Genomic DNA, 6,000 nt, shown 5'->3' with positions numbered 1-6,000 from the left:
CACTGCAACCTCCGCCTTCCGGGTTCAAGAGATTCTCCTGCCTCAGCCTCCTGAGTAGCTGGGATTACAGGCGCCTGCCACCATGCCCAGCTAATTTTTTTGTATTTTTAGTAGAGATGGGGTTTCACCATGTTGGCCAGGCTGGTCTGGAACTCCTGACCTTGGGTGATCTACCCACCTCGGCCTCCCGAAATGCTGGGATTACAGGCTTGAGCCACTGCACCCGGCAATCTTCTCCACTTTTTATACTCACCTATCTGGTGCCAGTTTTACTACCTATAATTATTTCTATATATTTTATTTATATATACACATACAAAAGTACCATCTAGAATTTTTAATATTGTCTAATTTTTACAGCAGTTTTACAGCCATCACACAACAAATATGTAATATTTTCAATATATTTTCAGGCAAAGACATTGAGACTCAGAGAATGTTGCTCAGAGAAGCAATATTCCCAAGGGTAAAAATCCAGAATTCCAGTCCAGAATGAAATTGTGATTGGCTGGATCTTAAAGTCCAGGGTCATTTAAGGCACCACTATGCCCACTCCCTGCAGTTGTCTACACTTAGAAAGTGTGCCCTCCGTGTTTGTTGCATTAATGAAGTGATTAATTTGAAAACTTTTGGCCACACTCTTGGTACTTGAGATCTGTGCAACATGTGTGATGATCAGTTTGCGATCAACTAAGAGAGATGCTCGGCTCTAGGAATAATAGACCTAAAGAGGCAGAACTACTGCGTCTTCTCTGGTTTTCCAGAAAATCCCCCTGGAGTGGGTGCTACATGAATATAAATAGTGGGGTCCACAAAACACCAATGCACCCTCCATATGTTCATTCACACAGAGACCCCCAGGCTTGGAGGACATGTCACATGTTAGGCAGCTAGCAAGTAGCAAAGAAGGGACTAGTGCAGAAGGAACTTGACCAGAATTGGTGGCAATCAGGATTTCTGATGTGACATGAAGCCAACAAAGCTTTGATTACTACTTATTCCCTCTGTTCCTTATTACTAGGCACAATTTAGCCTTTCGTCTTTCTATATCTCCTTCTTTATTAAATAGAACTGGCAGATGGCAACCTGGATCCATTTGTTTAAACAATTATGCCTTTACCTTTATACTTTGTAGAACTCCTTGATGCCAAGTGTGGGGGAAGAACCTTCCTTGCCTCTTCCAGTTTCTGGTAGTTCCTGACGTTCCTTGGCTTGTGGTGACATCCCTCCTACTGCTGCCTTTGTTTCACATCATTTCCTCCCCTGTGTATCTGTGTGCCCTCTTCTGTCTCTTATAAGGACACTGTCATTAGATTTAGGTCCTACTCTATTAATACCAGGATGATTTTATCTCAATGTTTTCCTTAATTATATCTGCAGAGACTCTGTTTCCAAATAAGGTTACTTTTTGTTGTTGTTTTTTGAGGTGGAGTCTCGCTCTGCTGCCCAGGCTGGAGTGCAGTGGTGTGATCATGGCTCACAGCAACCTCCACCTCTTGGGTTTAAGTGATTTTCCTGCCTCAGCCTCCTGAGTAGCTGGGATTACAGGCATGCACCACCACAACTGGCTAATTTTTGTAGTTTTAGTAGAGACAGGGTTTCACCATGTTGGCCAGGCAGGTCTGGAACTCCTGACTTCAAATGATCTACCTGCCTTGGCCTCCCAAAGTGCTGGGATTACAGACATGAGCCATTCACTGTGCCTGGCCTAAATAAGGTTACATTCTAACCTTCCAAGTGGACATGAATTTGGAGAGACACTCTTTAAGCCACCACAATGGAAAAAAAGTGTCTCTAAAGGTGGCTTTTTGATTGACATCAAATCTAAACCTGTGTTCAGTCTTTCAGTTGACATCAAATCTAAACCTGTGTTCCCAGCATTTGAGATATTTCATTTTGGACCCTAACCTACATTCTTTGTGGTTTTTTCCTTTACTTAGTTGATATTGCTATGCCAATATGGAAATTAAAATTTTGGGACAACTCAACCCCCTCAATTCATCTAACGACAATTGTTGGTACTTGTATCTCTTAGCACTAACCTGCTCCTTCTTCAACTAACTTTTAAACTTTAGTCTTTTAACATTGCCCTCACTTTTTCTGAACAGTCATTTTTGCTGATTTTTTGAGTAGCATTTCAGCAGTCTCTATGCTGTTCAAGCTTCAGCATTTCAAAAGCAACAATTATAGTTCTAACGATCCTCAGAAGAGCTGCAGAGTATTTGTCTGGGAAAGCTTTTTCTAGAATATTTATTAAATGTCTGTTAATATGCCAGACACTGTGTTAGGCTCTGGGCATGGAGTATACATGAGAGATTAGTGGACTATCATAAATCAGAAAGGTTTTATACAAAGTCGCCCTTTAATTCTCCACTCTGCTACCAGAATGCATATTTCAAAACACAAAACCAGGCATGCCACTCTTTTATTTTAAATGCTTCAAGAGTCTCTGTAGTTTTGGGAGAAAAACATTACATCCTCTTAACTTATCCCATAGGAATTGTGGTATTGGGCAGTCTTTCAAACTCTCAAAGTCTTATTTGACTCTCCCTCTCTCTCTCTCCTTTTTTAAAATAGTAGTAGTAGATCTGTCTGGGTTTTTTTTTCACAAGCGTGTAATGAGGCTTTAGTAAGGCAATGTATTTGAAAAACATACAGCATAACATAATTTTATTTCCTCTTGGTTGTAAGCTTTTAATCTCATAGTTTTACACTACATTACAGAGCCATGTGTTATTCCTTTTATTAAATGGATATCTGGAGAGTTAGTTACAAAAACGGATTTTGCAGCCTGGGCAACATATTGAGACCTCATCTCTACAAAAAAATTAAAAAACAAAAATAGCTGGGTGTGGTAGCACACGCTTGTAGTACCAGCTACTCGGGAAGCTGAGGTGGGAGAATCACATGAGCCCAGGAGTTTGAGGCTGCAGAGAACTATGATCATGCCACTGCACTCTAGCTTGAATGATAGCTGAGACTCCGTCTTAAAAATAAATAAATATTTTTGACTATTTCATACCATCCTCCCTGATCCCCCTGATTTGACACACAATTCTCTCAGCTAGATTCTTGTCTCCTTACTGGTCTTTCTGTTTTCACCCTTGCTTTCCTACCCTCAACAGAGCAGTCAGTGATCCTTTTAAAAAGCATGCCAGATCACACTATTCAACTACCCACTGATTGCTCCTCAGGGCTGGCTACATAACTTGTGGGGCCGGGTGCAAACTAAAATGCAGGACCCCGGCCAGGAGCAGGGAAATAAATCCCCCTTCCCATTGACCTCCACCCCAACCCACAGTGGCTAAGCAATTTCTAAGAGAGTGTGGTCTTTACCTGGACATGATCAGCACCTGGATCCCAGGTGGGTGTCAGGCCCCAACTTAGTCTTTGGCTGAATGCACCTGGTGCTGCCCGCCCAGGGAGGAGAGAGTCACCCCTTCTCATCCTGAAATGTCATGGGGCACATGCTTGACTCTGACACCCCACACTTCTACGCCCAAGCCCCCGTTGGGGTGGTGGGCAATAGCACAGAGGGAGTAGCCAGGCAGGCTACTCCAGGAGGTAGTTAGTAAGCATCTGGAGTCCATCCTAGGAAGACAGGGAGCCAGGAGCATATGTGAGCTGTGGCGCCAGGTCCCTGGCACATGCTCTGTCATCCCATTGCACTTCACTTACAAAACACAAATTCAAAGATAAAATGCTGGAGACACGAGAGCATTGAAGCATGCGGACATTCTGAGCATGGAGCCCTGTGTGCCTGCTCTGGTTGCACACCCATGAAGCCAGCCCTGGCTTATAGTTGTCCAATGTCTTGTCATCTTGCCCACATGAAAAGGAGAGTTTTTGTATTAGCATACAAGGTCCTACATAATCTGACCTCCAGACAATCGGTTTTTCTCTAACCCTATTTCTGACTCCTCAGCTACTCTTTTCCTCCACTCCAGCTACACTGTTCTCCTTACTAGTTCTCAAACACACCAGGAAAGCTACTGCCCCAGGGTGGTTACATGTGCTGTTCTTTATTCCTGGAATGTTTTTCTCTAAGTAGCCATAAGTCTTGTTTCATTTTCTTTACACCTTCACTTCATATCCTCCTTTGGCTATCCTAATTGTGAGTAGGGTACTCTCCTCCCTTCATTCAGATACCTAATTCCTACCTCTAGGCCACCTTCAAGGCTGTCTTGTTCTGTTACCTGCCTACCTAGGGCCTTATAATTCTGATTTCCCGTCCAAGATTCCACCTCACTTTGTGGTGACAAACATGGGAGAACAGGATAACTTCTCCATTCTGCAGATAGCCTACACACTTCCCACTGAACTCTGAACTTATCCTAGTAGACGCCAACACAGAAGCCACACCAGAATATGCATTACTGCTAACATCTGACTGGGCCTCACTATGTTGCCTAGGCTAGTATTAAACTCCTGGCCTCAGGCAAGCCTCCTGCCTTGACCTCCCAAAGTTCTAGGATCATAGGTGTGAGCCCCCACACCTGGCTTCAAAAATGTAATTTGAAGGTAGAACCAAAAGTATTTTCTGGCAGATGAGACAAGGGGTCTAAGAGAAAGATATAGTCAAGGATGATGACCCTGTTTTGGCTTGAGAAATTTAAAGAACAAAATTGTCATTAAAGGAAATGAGGAAGAAGCAGCAGATTTTGAAGGGGAAGATCTGGAGTTCAGTTTTGGATGTTTTAAATTTGAGACGCCTAGAGGCATCCAAGTACAGATGTTGAGAAAGCAGTTGGGTGTATGCTGGGATCTAGGGGGTTTCCAGCCTGGGGAAATAAATACAGGAGTCACCAGCATATAGGTGTAATTTTAAACATAACATTTTATGAAAGTATCAAGGAAGTGAAAATAGGTAGTAATATGGTTTGGCTGTGTCCCCACCCAAATCTCATCTTGAATTGTAGTTCCCATAATCCCCATGTGTCATCGGAGGGACCCGGTGGGAGGTAACTAAATCATAGGGGCAGTTACCTCCATGCTGTTTTTGTGATAGTGAGTGAGTTCCCATGAGATCGATGGTTTTAAAAAAGGCTTTCCCCCTGCTTAACTCAGCACTTCTCCTTGCTGCTGCCATGTGAAGAAGGACATGTTTGCTTCTCCTTCTGTCATGATTGTAAGTTTCCTGAGGCCTCCCTAGCACTGCAGAACTGTGAGTCAATTAAACCTCTTTCCTTTATAAGTTACCCAGTCTCAGGTATATCCTTATTGCAGTGTGAGAATGGACTAATACACGTAGAGAAAGATATGAAGACTGAGCCAGCTTAAAGGTAGGAGAAATGAGAAGAAATTAGCAAGGGACTCAGAATTAGCAAAGAAGCAGGCTTCAAAACAAGGGAAAACCCCAGAGTGTGTGATATAGTGAAAGCCAAGAGAAGAGCAGATTTCACTGACAAGAGAAGGTTCTACCATGTCAAATGCCACTAGGGGGTCAAGGAAAGTGAGACTGAAATGTTCAGTAAGGTGGCAATAGGCTGCCAGCGACTTGGTAAGAACAGTTCCAGTGGAGCAATTGTTGGTTTATTTGAAGGTGTTCAAGAGAGGATCGAAGAACAGGAATTGAAGAAAGCAAGTTTAGGCAACTTTAGAGAGCTTTGTTGTAAAAGGTTTCAGGGAAATGCAATGGTGACTAGAAAGGGAATCGGAATCAAAAGTTTTCTTTTGCTTTGTTTTTTAACTAGTGGATACATAGAAGTGTGTTTGTACACTGATGTACAGGAGAGAGGGAACATTGATAACTGAGGCAATGAGTGTGGAATTGAGCTCTTGAGCAGCAAGAGGGGTGGGGGCTGGTGAACAGCAAGGGAGTTGGCCTTGTAGAGCAGGAGGCTGAGTGGTACACATGCTGGCAGGTGGACAGAGAAGGTGCTGAACGCTTGTGTGGGTTCTGCTCTGGTCGCTTCATCTTTCTCAGTGAAATAGGAAGCAGAGTCATCAGTGGAGAGTAAGAATGGGGAAGGAGGTGTTTAAAGCTTGAGAAAGGAAAAT

The sequence above is a fragment of the Hylobates moloch genome, unplaced genomic scaffold (genome assembly GCF_009828535.3).
Source record: "Hylobates moloch isolate HMO894 unplaced genomic scaffold, HMol_V3 SCAFFOLD_9, whole genome shotgun sequence".
Classification (NCBI taxonomy): Eukaryota; Metazoa; Chordata; class Mammalia; order Primates; family Hylobatidae; genus Hylobates; species Hylobates moloch.
The sequence above is the reverse complement of the archived record's forward strand: the minus strand, read 5'-3'. Positions refer to the sequence as shown.